The sequence below is a fragment of the Mus caroli genome, unplaced genomic scaffold (assembly GCF_978045245.1).
Source record: "Mus caroli unplaced genomic scaffold, Mus_caroli_1 scaffold_11, whole genome shotgun sequence".
In the NCBI taxonomy this organism is placed as follows: Eukaryota; Metazoa; Chordata; class Mammalia; order Rodentia; family Muridae; genus Mus; species Mus caroli.
The window spans coordinates 113,953,939-113,970,526 of NW_028227266.1; the positions used below are offsets into that span (position 1 = coordinate 113,953,939).

The 16,588-nt window shown below is 48.2% G+C and overlaps 1 protein-coding gene across 4 annotated transcripts in view; it reads left to right on the forward strand.

The window, feature by feature from the left end:
- Osbpl10 (oxysterol binding protein like 10) overlaps positions 1-16,588 on the forward strand; it is a 243,057-nt gene that overhangs the window by 46,368 nt on the left and 180,101 nt on the right. The window contains exon 1 of one of the 4 annotated variants that reach the window (XM_029482012.2): positions 11,734-11,892. The exons of the other annotated variants lie outside the window; for them this stretch is intronic. The gene's annotated coding sequence lies outside the window, so the exon portion shown is untranslated. Of the gene's footprint in view, positions 1-11,733; positions 11,893-16,588 lie in introns of those variants that run through there. 4 annotated transcript variants of the gene reach the window in all.

The window sequence follows — 16,588 nt, forward strand, 5'->3', positions numbered from 1 at the left end:
TGCGCCATCTCTCCAGCCCGAGACAAGGTCTTATGTATCCCGAGATGACCCTGAACTCCTTGTGATCAAGTTCTGGCTTCATAGCCATGGCTCCCACACAGAAGTCTATCTTGGGTCTTTGAAAACATGCCTGTCTCTGCTCCAGCTGGACTCAGTGTCTGTCTCTGCAGGTTCTTCAAGTGGTTTGCACATCTTCACTCTGTGAGGTGGTTCAGGAGCGACCCAAATCACGTCTGTCTTTGTACACATACCTGTTTCAGACTGGGCCTATGTTTTCACGTCTCGAAGCAGAGATGTGCTGCTGTCCAAGGCTTTTCCTAAGAGAGCGGAAGCCTGTCCGCGTGCCAGGAGGGCTGGCATGACTCTCTGGAACTCTCTCAGAGCTCACAAGGAGGGGCTGCTGAGACATGCCAGGCGCATCCTGCCTGGGTGCTGGTACTGTCTACCTGTGACAGCAGCCTGGCCGCCATGTCTGGCAGCTTTTTTTTTTTTTTTTCAGTTCTCTTGAAAAAGCCACAGTGATGATATTTCACAATTGCACTGATATATTTTTTAAGTTACTGATTAGTTTATTATTTGTTTATTTATTTTTGTGGTGTTAGGGATTGAGCCCAGGGCTTCCTGGTTGCCAGGCAAGTTCATTTTCTCTCTCTCTCTCTCTCTCTCTCTCTCTCTCTGTATGCCCCTTTTTAAAAATTGTGGTTAGGGTTTTGTTAATATTGGACACCAACTTGCTGTGTAGCCCAGGATAGCTTTCACTCTCAGTCTTTCTATGTAGCCTACTGAATAGCTGGGGTTATAGGCCTGTGCTCCTAGCTCCTCCCCACTCCCCTCCACTCCCCCTACTCTCCCTCCTCCCCTGCTTCCCTTTCTCCCTCTTTCTCTGGCCCCTGCTCACTCTGGCCTGTATTTGTTTCTCATTATAGATGGTTGTGAGGTGCCATGTAGTTGCTGGGATTTGAACTCATGACCTCCAAAAGAGCAGTCGGTGCTCTTAACCACTGAACCATCTCACCAGCCCCTAGCTCTTCTTTAAAATAGTAGTATAGGCTGAGGATGTAGCTTAGTGGTAGAGCACCTTCTCAGTATTCAGATGACTGTGGGTTCAATCCCCCAATATACACACTATTTTATCATCATCGTGATGATGTTATAGGGTTTCATGTGGTCCAGGCTGACCTTCAGTTTGACATGCAGCTGAGAATGGCCCTGGACTTATGATCCTCCTGCCTCCACCTCCCATGTCTGGGATTTCAGGTGCTCACCTCGATGCCCAGTTTATGTGGTGCAAGGGAAGCATTCCGGGGAAGCTCTCTGCTGATCGAGCCATGGCCCCTGCTCTTAAAGCATTAGTTTATATAAACACTTAAAATAACCCTTTTCTTGGTTCTGAATTTCACACCCTGCACCCCAATCCCACTTGTCTCCCCTCCCCTTGCACCCCCCCTCCATTGTTAACGTTCACTAATTCAAGGAGACAGCTCTTTGTGGCTGTGACTACTGGCTCAGCTCCCCTCAGAGCATTGGTTCCTGTTGGATCAGCTTCTGAGTGCCTACCGTGTGTGAGGAGAGGCAGAACTGTTGGAGAGACCTGGGGCAGCAGCCAGGGGCTGACCAGAGACAAAGCTAATTAGCCAGTTAGGGGCAAAGCTCCCTACCCTTCCCTTGCTGTCTGGACAGCTGAGCTTTTTGGAGGATTTGCCCCCTTCAGAGACTCAAACAAAAGGAGGTCGGTTGCCCTGTGAACCCGCCCAGAAGAGTGAGGAATGCTCTTCAGTCTTTTATCATCCTGGACCTTGTCCCTTGTCCCGCCAGGATCCCCTTTCATCTTGCCTTCTTGCCTTTGCTCTTTTAAGGCCCCCTAGTGAGTTTTATTACCCACAGCCCCCATCATATCCAGCTCTGGGCAGTGTTTCTGGAAATTCGTGGTAACACTTAAACATAGCTTTGATCTTGTATCCTAGAATACTCTTTGTCCAGTGCTGAGAGTTACCTGCGTCTTAGAGCTGAGGGGTCTGTGGTGCTGATGTGAAGTCTACCATAGGGAACAGAAGGCAAGCGGGATGCTGGTCCCTGTAGCCTGCACTGGAAACTGACAGCCCTCAATGCCTGGCTGGTCTTCCTTCTACTTAGGAGAGCAAAAACCAAACACTGTGGCAAAGCCATTAAGGGCACTGCCTGCTCTTCTGAAGGACCTGGGTTTGATGCCCAGCACCCGCATGGTAACCGGTGATTCCAGTCTGAGGGTACCCAACATGTTCTTGTGGCTTCTGTTGGCACCATGTCCACGTGCACATACAGGCATGCAGGTAAAACACTCAATATATATGTATATATATATATATATATATATATATATATATATATAAACACATATATTAGATATATGTATATATTATATATATGTTTATAATATGCTTTAGAATAATATAGAGACAGAATCAGTGAGTGGCCTAGCATAGAAAATTTGTATCTCGCTTAATTCTTTATTATTAACCTTATATCAGCCTGGTAATCGGTTACGATTAATGAAGAAATGCTGACAGCTCACTATTAACTGGACCGTAGAGCTGACTTTGTTATTAACTGGACTGTAGAGCTGACTTTGTTATTAACTGGACTGTAGAGCTGACTTTGTTTCCTGTAATTTTGAGGTCGTGTCTCCTTCCAGAGCCATCTAGGATCCATTCAGTTGCCATGTTCCCTTTGACTCCCACACTGGGCTCCTTTTCCAGACTGTCCAGTAGTGAGATGTTCTAGTTGGACACATTGCAGAACGTCCCTTCCTGGATCTTGATGTGCCCCCTACCCCCATGATTGGATGATTATTACGTGAGAACTGTCTTAGTTTCTTTTCCTGTCACTGTGCAAATTCTCCGACAAAGGCAGCTTAAGGGAGAAAAGGGTGTTTTGTGGCTCACAGTTCCGGAGCACAGTCCATTATAATGGGGAAGTCCAGGCAACCCATGTAAAGCCAGGAAGCAGAGAGTGATGAATGCAAGCTACTTCCTTTCTCCATTTATAAGGTTTAGGACCTTCATCCCAGGGAGTGGTCCTGCCCACCATTAAGGTAGGTCTTTTCACATGAGTTATTGTAGTTTGGATAACTCCCTCCCCCATAGACAAGCTCATCCCCCTCCCCCATGGACAAGCTCATTCCCCTCCCCCATGGACAAGCTCATCCCCCTCCCCCATGGACAAGCTCATCCCCCTCCCCCATGGACAAGCTCATCCCCCTCCCCCATGGACAAGCTTACCCCCCTCCCCCATAGAAAAGCTCATTCCCCTCCCCCATGGACAAGCTCATCCCCCTCCCCCATGGACAAGCTCATCCCCCTCCCCCATGGACAAGCTCATCTCTCCAGGTGATTTCTAGATTCTGTCAGGTTGACAACATTAGCAGTCTCAGAGAGACCGATGGAAGCAAGGAGCCATTTCTGTAACATCACATGAAAGGCCCATGGTGGATGACTCTTATCCCGACAAGGCGATTTGTTTTTTTCTTTTGATTTGTTTTTTTTTTTTCTTTTTCTGAGACAGGGTTTGGTTCCACATCCTGGGCTGGCCTGGGACTCACTGTGAACCAGGCCTGATTGTTGGCTAATCTTGGTTGTCAGCTTGAAGAAGAAACCTCATTTGAGGAATTGCCTTCATCAGGTCTGCCTGTGGGTGAGTCCACAGGGGCATTTTCTCAATTGCTAATCGATGCTGGAGGGCCCAGCCTACTGTGGGTTGTACCATCCCTGGGAAAGGTGGGCCTAGGCTGTATAAGAGAAGTAACTGAGCAAGCCAGGAGACACAAGCCAGCAAGAACATTCCTGTGTGGCCCTTACTTTAGTTTCTGCCTGTTTTCTTTCCCTGCTTTCCCTTGGTGATGGGTTGCAATCCTGTCAGCCAAATCAACCCTTTCCTCCCCTAAATTGGTTTTGGTCAGTGTTTTATCACAACAGAGAAGAGCAAGGGTTCCGCTTTGAGCTCTGCCCCAGCCACCGCAGAGCCAAGATTACAGATGTGCACCGCCACGCCTGGATTTCTTCCTGTGGGCGGTGGTCGCTTACCTGGAAGTATCTAGTTCAGGTTTTCCCATGGTAAAGCCACACTCCTTTACTCCTGTCCCTTCTGAACTCTTTGGAGAGAAGCCACTCTGCCCACCTTTCTCTTCAGGGCTGAGCTGTGTTCCTCTCATTTGAGGGTGGAATGGCGAGGCGACATAATTTGTCACCCTTCCACTATGGCGTGTGTGCTACGAGCTTCCCAGTTGGTACCTGAAACCAGGGAGGAGGGTTCCGAATCCAAGCAATGTGATATTGTGACAGTTGGTCTGATGACCAAGATGGCTGCTAAGTGACTCACAGGTGGGTAGGGCATACAGGGTGGATGTCCTGGACGAAGGGATGACTTACCTCTGGTGTAGGACACAGAGCAGGACAGGGTGAGATTTTATCACACTACCCAGAATGGTGTGTAGTTTAAAACCCATTGTGACTTATTTCTGGAATTTTCCATTTATAACTACAGTCAACTGCAAGCTACTAAGATTTTTGAGAGGTGAAATCAGAGATGGGGTGGTGTCTACCACATTTATGTTTTACATTAAGTTCTGGTCCAACGGGACTTCACTTTGATGGTGAAAATCTTACCATTTTGTTGCCGTACAAATTCTTCTCTTTTAGTCCCTCCGTTACCTGGATACTCCCCTGGAAACATGACCTGCCTTGCTTGTTTCTGCGAGCATTCTTACTTCTTGGCTACAACATGTTCCAGGCTCACTTCATATACTTCCTGTCCTGATCTTGGAATTGGAACCGTCTCTCCCAGGAGCTCTGTTTTCTGTTTTGGAGAATGGGATTAGAAACCAGAATCTGGGCAATATGGGTACTTGTTGCCATGGAGATGCCACTTCTTGTGAGACAGAAGGAAAGAAACAGGGGTGCGTGTTTGTATACACACATCTATTTTTATGGATGGCCATTATACATGGAGTATAACGAGAGTTCGATTCACTAGTTTAAGGACCTAACTTCTTCTTCTCTGAATCATTGCCTCAGGAGCCTAGGTGGTCCTCTTGTCAGTCTGTGAACCCCAACTGCAATGTCTACTGTGGTTCTCTTCTCTATCTATCAGGTGTCTTAACTGCTAGGTCCCAGTGACTGCGGTGGAGTCACGTGGCCCCACGGGAAAAGGACTCTATCAGACACACAGAGAACCCTGCTGCCCGCTTGGCTTTCAGTCTTAGAGGCTCTGCCTCCTTCCAAAGCTGCTTAGGTCAGCGGCCTCGCCCAGCTCCCATCCTGGAAGTGGCTTCATACATTCTTAATACTGTTAAATTCTCTCTGCACAGCCCAGGTTTTCCCCCAGGATCCTCCAACCTCTTAAACACTTTCCTTTTTAAAATCACAGGCTCCACGTGACTCAATGTACTGGGCCCTCCTATAGCTTTTGACAAACACTCGCCACCATTATAGATTATGCGGAACGTCTTCATTACCCTAAAAGTCATGTGTGCTTTGCCCACGCCCCCCAAACATTACTGCCCATCCTTTTAGTCTGGCTGTACCTAACACTTTCCTGCCTTCTATACTTCAAGTTCCTGATGCCACTCCCCATCCATCCCCAAGATGCAGTCTCACTGTATAGCTTTGGCTACCTCTGGAACTCATATAGACTAAGCTGAACTCTAATGCCACTGTCCTCTGTCCTCACCCTCCTCAGAGCTGGGATTATAGGTGTGTGCCGCCACCCCATCCGTGTTCCCTGGAGATACCCAGTTTGGAGCTCAGAGTCTGTAGTCTCTTTTGGAAGGCACATGATGCTGTCCTCCTCCAGGATGTTGCTCCTTACTTAGGAACAAAGGAGAGAGTGGTTTTTATTGTTCAGATGCATTGCAGCCGGCACCTGTGTGGGCTGCCATCTATAACAGCATTCACTGTCTTTGAGTAAAAACTGCTTTTGAAGCAGGCTTTCTGAGCAGCCTGGTGTGGTGGGTCCCACAACTTCACCTGTCCTTCCTTAGCTTGGGATAAAGGTCTTTACTCAGCAAACCATTTTGGAGGGAGCCCATGAGGCCCTTCCTCCTCCTCTGGGAACTACCTCAGTATGTGTTTGATTGCTCAGTGATGTGATTGGACAGGGGACAGGGTGGTCCATCGGATTCTCTGTTGGAAATTGACTGGAAGGGGTGCAGATGTAGCTCAGCCGGCAAAGTGCTTATCTAGAAAGCACAGAGGAGCCCTGGGTTCGATCCCCAGCACCACATGAGCCGGGTGTGTCATGCCCACGTGTAATCCAGCACTCGGGAGTCAGAGGGGGGCGGGATCAGAAGTTCAGATGCACGGTGAGTTTGAGGCTAGCTTGGGCAATGAGGTGGGGAGGGAGAGAAGGAAGGAGGAAGACAGGAGGGAGGAGGAGGAGGAGGGAGAGGAAGAAGGGTGTTGTATCAGCAGCAAGCAGGGAGTGTTGGATGACCCAGAGGATAGCAAGACTCAGCTCATGAGGGAGGGTTTGTCAGTTCTGGGCATGCCCTTTTGGATACCATGTGTGGTATGAACAAAATCTCAGATTTGGAAACAGGATTGTCTATAGAACTTAGAGGAGGGTGGGCATGGGTGTGACTGGGGTGGACCTCAGGCTGTGACACCTGATTTTTATCCTGTAGACTGGAAGCTAAAGGTGGGTGTGGGTGGACTGTGCCTTTGTTTTTCTTGTCCAAAGGAGACCATCGCTAGTTGTGGTGAGTTTGAGAGAATCCCACCAGTATGTAGCCATCATAGGACAACTTGTGGGAACCTGTTCTCTCCTTGCAGCATGTGAGTTGAGTCCTGAGGATCAAACCAAACAACCAGGCTTGGCCAAAAGCTCCCTCTACCTGCTGAGCCCTCTTGCTGGCACTGGGGACTTGTCAAGTACGAGTGGGGTGGTTGGCTATCAAGCTGTAGAATTCTCTACTCATCTCCGCCTCCCCAGGGATGGGAATGACAAACATGTCCTTCCACATCTGACTTCTCATGGATGCTGGGGTCAAACTCAGGTGCCTCCTCACCCTTGTACAGCGGCCATTTTGCTAGCTGTGAGACTTTCTCCCCACTGAGTGTATAGCTTTGTAAATGCTTATATCATCTCCCCAGAGGTTTTCCTTATGAGACAGGAGACTTTCCTCATAGCCCAGGCTGGCCTTGAACTTGATCCTCCTGGCTCAGCCTGAGTGCTGCAACTGTAGGAACATGCCACCTCACCAGGCTGTTCTTACTGTTTTTTTTTCCAATGCCAAAAGAAGATTTAATACAATCGCATAAAGGTTATGGGGATTGTCAGTGTGTTTTTAATAATTAAATATAGCTTTTCTGCCTAGAAAAGGATGCAGTTGATTGTACCCTTTCAATTATTACTAAGTTTATCCAAGTCCTACGTTTGACGGCTTAGTTATTTCTGAAGCCTTGAGTTCAATTTGTGGAAATCATTTCATTTACATACTAATAATTTTCATCTCAAGATGACATCACTTAGCTTCTAAATTTAACAAATGAAAGTTCTAAGGAAGGCTGTTAGCACTATTTATAAATTTAATCAGCCTTCTTTAATATTTTAACCTCTAGTCATATATTCAAAGGATCTGTTTTGCTGAAACACCTTAAGGCTCTGAAGTTGCGTTTCGTGTCTCCACAGCCCTTGACATCCAGTGCGTCAGACATATCTCTCAGTACCACTGAGTCTCGGACATCTCAAAAGGCTCAGAAGCAGGCTGGAGAGAAGGCTCAGTGGGCAGGGTGGGTTGGGGAGTGGGGGCTTCACTACACAAGCAGAGGACCTGAGTTTGAATTCTACGTTGAAAGTTGTGTGTGCCTGTGGTGAGTAGAGACAGGAGGAGGACTGGGCCTTGCTGGATTTCAGCCTAGCTCTGGGTTTCCTGGAGACCTAACTCAAAGGAATAAAACAGTGTGGTAGCGTGGACACCGCACGCCCTCTGACCTCTGCAAATGTATGCATAGGCATATGTCCCCACATGTATACATGTGGATATGGGGATGGGGTGGGAGAGAGGGAGAGAGAACTGGAGAGCTTTCCCACCTCTTTTTAGGGCTAGCATAAGCATTCAGGATACAGGCTTCCCATTGGCTTCCCAGATGAATGACTCTAATCTCTTTAGGACCAGTGTCACCTGGGAAAAGGGACCCTCAGTTGAGACAAATGCCTCCATTAGATTGGCCAGTGTGCAAGTCTGTAGGGCATTTTCTTGATTACTGATTGATGTAGGAGGTGCCAACCCTGGGCAGGTGGTCCTGGGTTGTGTAAGAAAGCAAGCCAGCAAAGGCACTGTGCTGCTGTCTCCTCTTCAGTTCCTGCCTCCTGGTTCCTGCCTTGGCTTCTTCTAAGGTTGGCCTGTGATCTGTAAGGAAACAAGCTGTTGTCTTCCCATGTTACTTTGGGAACTGTCCATCACAGCGGTAGAGAAGCTAGGAGAGTGTGGTTGCCCTGCCTGCCTTAAAGACTTCGGTCGGGGTGTGTGTGTCTGTGTCAGGTGGGTATCCCTGGCATGTCTGACCCTCCGTCGGTGACTTTGTCCCCTGCTGTTCCCAATGTCCCACGGCCATCTCTCCCATAGTGATGTTATCAATACTCCCACGAGAAGTAATAGAGTAGAAATCAGCACATGTAGCTGAGAAAGATCTGGAACTTCTGATCCTCCTGCCTCCGATTCCCTGGTGCTTGGGATTGCAAGTGTATGCCATGAGTCCTGGAATCATGGGGTGCCGGGGATTGAACCTAGGGCTTTGTGTGTGCTGGAAAGCACTCTACCAACCGAGCTACATCTCCAGCTGACAATAGGTACTTTGGAAGTTAAAATATCAAAGCCAAATGCAATTTTCCTCTCTCTGGTGATGGGGTTTGAGCAAGCATTTATCTTGATGTGCATGTGCATGTGTGTATATAAGAGCAAACAAGTACGTGACACTCAGAGAACAACTTGGCAAGAGTTGGTTTTCTCCTTCCACCGTGTGGGTTCTGGGGATCAAACAAGACATCAGGCTTGGCAGCAAGCCCCCTTAGTCACTGAGCCCTCTTGTTGGCCCCGAATTGTGACTTTCTTGGGGGAGCGGAGGCTTGTTCTTACACAGAACGTTATTGGACAGAATAATTCAGCAAGGGAAGGCAAGACGCTGTTTTTAGGAGGGAGTCAAGGGGGTGGGGTGGGGGCGGTGAGCACGGAATGAACACAATCGGCCTTTTTGGCGGAAACCTGAGGCCTGCTGATTTCAGTTTTGTTAATTGGAAAGAGCGAGGGGGACTAGCAGGTGCCTGGGAAGTAATTAGGTCCTGATTACTGGAGCTTTTATGCTGGGCTACAGGGGACTGTGAAAGTGTCCCTGTCAACAGGCTAAGAGTATGCAGGGGGGCTGCGAATTTGCATTCTTATTGCACTGATTAGCATTCTCCTGAGCTGTGGATGGCAGGACACAATCATCTTTAGAGTGGACAGAGACTGTAACTTAACCTGGGGAGGTTTGATGTCTGGCTAAAGGTGTAAGACGCTCTTTTCTGGTCTGTACCTGAGGACAGGAACAGTTTTATGTTAATGTTTTACAGGCATGTGCACTGGCATGCTATGCAGCAGTGTTGGGAATGAAACATATATATAAATGCTACCTGTATTTTTCCTTCTTTGAGACAGGGTCTCATGTAGCCCAGGCTGCCTCAAACTTGCTTCTGTAATGGTTGACTTGACCTTGACCTGAAATCCTGTCTCCACCCGCCTCTCCAGTGCTGTGACACCTGGGTTAGGTGGTGCTGGTGAGCAAACCTGGGGCCTCGGGCATGCTGGTTAGCTTGCGTTACATCCATCAGTGACATCCCAGCCAGCTGACTCACTTGGAAATGTTCCAGAATGCAGGCTTTCTGGGTAGAACGAATGTCAGGTGTCCATATGCTTTGACTTAGGGGACAGAATTGAATAAATGTCAAGAATGAGGGGACAGGGACAGTGAATTACTTGTTGGCCTCGTGGAGACGTTCCTGGGTGGGGGTGGGGTGGTGTTTCTTGGCTACTTGCCAGAAGGTTGGATGATGAGTGTTGCCATTTTGTCTAAGCTCCGCCCCACAGTTGCCTGGTGACAGTGGGTGTGCCTGACTCACTATAAAAGGGGCCGCTCACCCCCTCCTTGCTCTCTTGCCTTCTTGCCCTGTTCTGTCTTCTTGTTCCTGCTCTCTCTCTTTCTCTCCCCACTCCCCTCCCCCATCTCTCTCATGGCCAGCTTCTACTTCTCTGTCTCCCTCCTCCTCCTCCTCCTCCTCCTCCTCTTCTTCTTCTTTTTCTTCGTCCTTCTTCTTCTTCTTCTTCTTCTTCTTCTTCTTCTTCTTCTTCTTCTTCTTCTTCTTCTTCCTCTCTCTCTCTCTCTCTCTCTCTCTCTCTCTCTCTCTCTCTCATCCTTTCTCTCAACTCCCCTCCCCATGCCCCGAATAACCTCTATTCTATATTATACTGTCCTGTGGCTGGTCTCTCAGGGGGAAGGGATGCATCCTCATTGGCCCTCGAAGGCACACACTTCTCCCCCACCATACTTCACCTCCACCAAACATACTCCTTACTCTCTTTATTTTTTATAAAACACAACAATGGGAGCTGGGGGCCAGTGGAGGAGCAACTCCAGGAGATGGCAAATAAGGGCAAGTCAGTCTTGGTTTCCTCTCCCCATTGCCAGCGAACAGAGAACTTGTGTTCCAAAGCTGTAGGGCTGGAGAGATGACTCAGCAGTTTTTCTTCAGGCACAGGTTTCTGCCACCCATGTGTGGCAGCTCACAACTCCAGTTTTAGAGGGTCTGAGGCCCTCTTCTGGCCTCTGCAGGCACACACTGCTCTAGACTCAGAAATGAAACTTTAAGAAAATGAGACTCAGGTCAGTGAGATTAGAGACTTTTTTTTTTTTTCTGTGACATCCCCCAAAGTGGGTTCCATGGAATAATAGTCCCCTGAGATACAGTGCCCCGAATGGGATTATTGCTGGGGTCTGGGAGTCACCACACAAACCATGTGTACCCCAGTCTCAGTTAAGCAAGATTAGTTATTGAGCACACACCATAACACTGAACTTCTAGATCCACAAGAAGGAAAAACCTAATTGTGGCACCAGTCTGTCCTCAGGGCAGGCTTTTCATAGGAAAACCAGGCTCAAACGTTCAAAGGCAAGCAGTGAAGTGGTACAGCACTTTTGGCCAACTAAGCAAAGTGTTATCAGCTAACCTCTCTCTTAGCTGATTGGTCCTGAGTGAGGTAAGAATGGTCGTGGATGGTGATGGACAGGGGAACTTCAGGACGTTGAGATAACAGGGTGCAAGGGATTCAGCCATAACTCTTTGGCTTATTATTAGCATTCTTCAGTGTCGGTTAAAGTAATAACAACGAACTTAATTTCACCTTTCGAGTAACATGGAGTCTGAATACAAAATGGCTACAGTTATGTTAAAAGGTGCAGGCCTCCACAGTTATGATCCGTAAGTTTGGGAAACCGTGCCCGCTGCCCTGCCTTTCGGTAGCTGTGCAATGAACAAGTCACGAAGCAGAGGAACTGAGGCTTGGCTGTGGCGATGTCATTCTGGTTTCTCAGACTTCACAGGTGACGACACTTGCTATAAAGGTCTTTATTGAGTTTTTATTTGGTGTGTGTGTGTGTGTGTGTGTGTGTGTAGATCAGAGGACAACTTCTGGAAGACCACGCTTTCTCTCCTTTCAGCAGGTGTGGTCCCTAGGATGGAAGTCAGGTTCCAGTCTTGGTGGAAGCCATCTTTACTCCCTGAGACACCTTGGTGGCCCCAGGATGGCACTCTTTGACTCATAGACACTTGCAAATGTGCTTCAAGAACATTCTAGGGGAGACACCTGAGCCTGGCTTTCAGTCCTTGGTAAGTGGAGGCAAACGGACCAGGAGTTCAAGGCTAACCTTGGCTCCCTAAAGAGTTGGAGGCCAGTGGGATATAATATAATTTAAAACTAAAGCCCTGGACAAGCAAAACAACCCAAATAACAACAGAAGAACAAACAAGAAGAAACAAAAAGAAACAGTGTTCACAAGCCCTGCTTGGGGCTTTGTGTTCCAAGGATAAGAGCTAGGTTTGGGTTCGTTAGACATGTGGCTTGGGATTGTGTTTTGCCCATTGGCTGTTGCTATGAGTGTGAGTTGTCAGGTGGGAGACGAATACTGCAGTGTCTCGTGTCTGTACATTGTGTTGGGTCTACCTTGTTTCTGCTTTGTGGATCCTCTCTGTGGGTGTAATTCCCAGCTAGCGTCTGTACACGCTAGCGTGACACTAGTGTATGTGCAGAGAGGTTGACTGTTTTCCTTTTTTTAAATTTAGGCTCACAAAACTTGTTCTGGGGTGGTCATTCCGCTGGCTGCCTCAGTTCCCAGAGGCCTGTGTGGATCTGGACACTGTAGAGGTGGTTTCCCTGGCTACTTGGCATGAACTGAAAATGCCTTCCTAATCCATGTCAGGGCCCAGTGGCATTTAGGGGATTCCAGCCAGACTGTGTAGTGTGTCATGCATGCTATTGTGTGTATGCAACACAGAGATACGTGTGTGTGTGTGTGTGTGTGTGTGTGAGTGCAGGTATCTGTATACCACGGATTGCATGTGAGGTCAGGGGAGGGACAACTTCTGGGAGGCAGTTCTTGCCTTTTTTACCTTTTGCCAGAAACTAAGTCTCCCTCACGGTTTCTGCTGCAGCGCTGTGTCCTCTGGGCCAGCAGTCCGTGAGCTTCCCAGCGGAGATCGGAGACGTGTGGCACACTTACAGGCTTCAGTAAAGAAAACCTGTCCGAAGGACTTGAAGTTTTTGATTTTGGAAGAGAGGGTTTTAGGGGGCGATTCCTTAACTTTCCATTGTACCCTAGGACTTTAGAAAATAACTGTTAGATTCTGCAATTCTTAATGCCTCATACCAATTATTCATACTCCTTCCCCATCCACAGCTATCAGTATTTTACCTTAAAATTTGTTTTACGCCAGGCGTGGTGGCGCACGCCTTTAATCCCAGCACTCGGGAGGCAGAGGCAGGCGGATTTCTGAGTTTGAGGCCAGCCTGGTCTACAGAGGGAGTTCCAGGACAGCCAGGGCTATACAGAGAAACCCTGTCTCGAAAAACAAAACAAAACAAAAAAAATTTGTTTTACATTTGTGTATTGATTGGTTATGTGTCTATCTTAGCACTCCTGTGGAGGTCAGAGGACAACTTTTGGAAATTCATTCTCTCCTTTCACCAGTGACTCCCAGGGGATCACCTCAGCTTGGCTTGATAGCAAGGACTTTTATCCACTAATCTATTTTGTTTTGGGCGATCCTAAACTTACCATCTATCTATTCCCATCTCCTTTCTTTTAAAGATTTATTTATATTATTGAGTACACTGTCTTCAGTGTACTCAATAATATAAATGTATTTATTCATCTTATTGAGTAGCTCTCTTCAGACACACCAGAAGAGGGCACCAGATCCCATAATAGATGGTTGTGAGCCACCATATGGTTGCTGGGATTTGAACTCAGGGCCTCTGGAGGAGCAGCCATCTCTCCAGTCCTTGATCCTTTCTTATCTGTAAACACAGGTTCTCACATAGCTCGTGAGTCACTATGTAGTTGAGGATGACCTTGAACTTCCAATCCTCTTGTCTCACAAGAGATAGGTGTGCTCTGTCACAGATAAGTGTGCACTGTCACAGATAAGTGTGCACTGTCACAGATAAGTGTGCTCTGTCACAGCTTTCTGTTTATTTTCTGAGGCGGCTGCTTCTGGTTTTACCACATCAGCCGATGTAGTCACTACAACTGCTGTATGGCCCAGTGTCTGAAAATACTTTCCGACCTTGTTCAGAAAAGTTGACAAACCCCTATGCTGCTTATGGCCTGCACTGTGGGCCCTGGGTGTCCCCTGCTCCATGGTTATAAACGCCCGTGCTGGGCATCCTGGGCTTCGTGTGTAGGGTACCACCTCAGATAGCAACTGGAATGTGGCAGCCATATCGGAGAACGTGTGGCTGCCATACTTTCTAAGGGCCCCTGCTCGGTCTCCTGTAAGACTTAAGCCGTTGTGATGAAAAGGATCAAAGCAACAAACATCACATGACCTTGAACCTGAAGTTCTCTGCTTAGGAGCTCTGAATAAACCAGGGGGCCTCTGATTCAGGCTGAGGCGGCTTAGAAGGGGAGTGCAGGTCTGCTGTTTGGATTCACTAGGCTTGGGAGACGTAGGGATTTGGTTGAAGGGAGTGAGAGTTCCTTCTGATTTTCAAGAGGAATAGGAGTGGGCGGTTGGTACTTGTTGGGGAGCTGAACTCAGGTTCTTGTGCTTGGTCAGCAAGCACAGTATCCACTGAGCCTCCTCCTGGCCTCCCTCTGTTACCGCTACCATTATTCCTGTAAGTGTACAGGTGTTAGATGGCTGGTTTTAAAGCTGCCCCTGAGAGGGAGGGCAGTTCAAGTACTGGTGGATGCGATGTTGCTGAAGGCCAAGTGGTGTTTGTTGGCAGCCGGGCTGTGGAGAGAGGCCCTGGGAAGGGAAGCCAGCTTGAGGGTTTATGTAAATCTCCGTGTGCTCATTTGATCCAAGAGAGGGGACTGAAATGGTCAGGATGCCAGAGTGGCTCAGCAGAATCAGCGAATCACTGTAGAACTGTTCATTTCACTTTTTTCCCTCTTGCTAATGAAATAATTTGCTGAGATGTGACAATTTAGAAGTCCCCCCTTCCCTCTCTTTTAACCTTGAGCTACTAACAGCAGCTTTCATTAGCAGCTGAGCAGTAGAGTTAATGGCATCTTTCGTGTTCCATTCTGCTGGTTCCCTTTTCAGGACCAGGCTCCAGGTACCTCAGAAACCGCCTCCCGAAACAAAAGGCAGAAGGTGCAGAAGCCATGTGGAGTGGCCTTCTTTATTTTGATAGGATCCAGAGAGGAAATGACTGATGGCTTTAATAGCTTCACAGAATGAAGATTGTTCTAGAAACATTGCCTGAGAGGCCACAGAAAGCCCAGCTGGCAGCCTGGGGCTTGAAAGTTATTTACTTTGTTCATTGATCTATGAGTGGGTTTGTGGTAGTTTATACATATGACTGTGTCTGTGCACCATGTGCATGCAGTGCCAGCAGAGGCCAGAAGAGGGCATGAGAGCTCCTGGAAGATGGTTGTGAGTCACCATGGGGGTGCTGGAAACTAAATCTTAGTCTCTGCAAGATCAACCAATCCTCTTCTGAGCTATCTCTCCAGCATCTCCCCCCCCCCACAAGCTATATAAATACATGTATATTCTTTCTGTATGTATATGTGGGGTGGGGCAGAGAATGACTTTTGGTGTCCCTCCTCATTTGCCATTCACCTTTGTTTTGAATCAGGGTCTCACTTTGACCTGGAACTTGTCACTTGGCTAGGCTGGCAGGCCAGAGAGCCCCAGGGACCCTCCTGTCTATACTGGCCTTCCCCTGGTGCGGGCATGGCAAACTGGCTTTTTCTTACATGGCTTTTGGGGACCAAACTCAGGTGTCTTTGTGTGGTAAGTATTTGACTGACTGTGTTGTGTTCCTAGCGTAACATGTATATATTTTAGGACATTTCCTTTCCACTCAAAGAACTGTCTCTCCTGTGACCTCAGGTTGACACTGTTGGACAGCCTCTGACCAGGCTCCTCTGCTGTAGAAGCAGGTTCCTGGTGTCACCAATCACCTAGTTAAGTGACAGCTAAATGCACAGTGCTCCTTTCTGGCCCCAGGGGAGCTGCTGCCTTCTCCCTACATCTCAGGGAAAGAAGAGTTCCCACATTTGTAGGCGATCAATACACCCCCCCCCCCCGGAACTTAAAAATATCCTGACCAATGGAAGCAGAGTGTTACAGCAGAGGAATTGATCTTGGAATGGTGAAGGCAAGCAAACACCCCCGGAAGGTATAGCGAACCTAAGACAAGGATGTTTATTCCTGTCCAGTTTGTTTTAAACCTTGTCCTCTCGTGTGAAACGGGGTGGATGGCAGTGAGCTATTTATGCAGCAGAAACACCCACACCATTGTCCCTGGCTAGGCACCTGGCCTCTAATTCATCCGGTGGAGTCACAGAGTGCAGGGCTGCAGGAGAAAGTGACTCTCTTAGCTGCTGTCTTCCCATCCCGCCCCATCTGAATATGTACTGTGTTTTGTGACCATCATCTGTGTGTGTGTGTGTATCTGTCTGTCTATCTGAGATGGGGTTTCACGTGGTTCAGGCTGGCCTTGAACTTGTCCTGTAGCCAAAGGTGACCTTGAGCATCTCATGCCCCTGCCTCCACATCCCAAGTGTGGGCATCCTAGGTATATTCCACCATGTGATGTGCCGGGGACCAAACCCAGAGCCTGGTGTCTGCTAGGCGAGCATGCTGCCAGACAGTCTACATCCTGTCTCTACTTGGATTAGGCATTTTGGTCTCTCCCAGGCTACTGCAGTAGGCTCTGACAGGCAGCCCCTGCTTCCCATCCTCCACAGGGAACGTCACTATAGAATGATACTTTGTTTCACGTCTTTGCAGAGTCCTTCCTGAACTTCTCCAGGTACCTGCTATCAAAGCCTGGCGCTTCTCACATTTG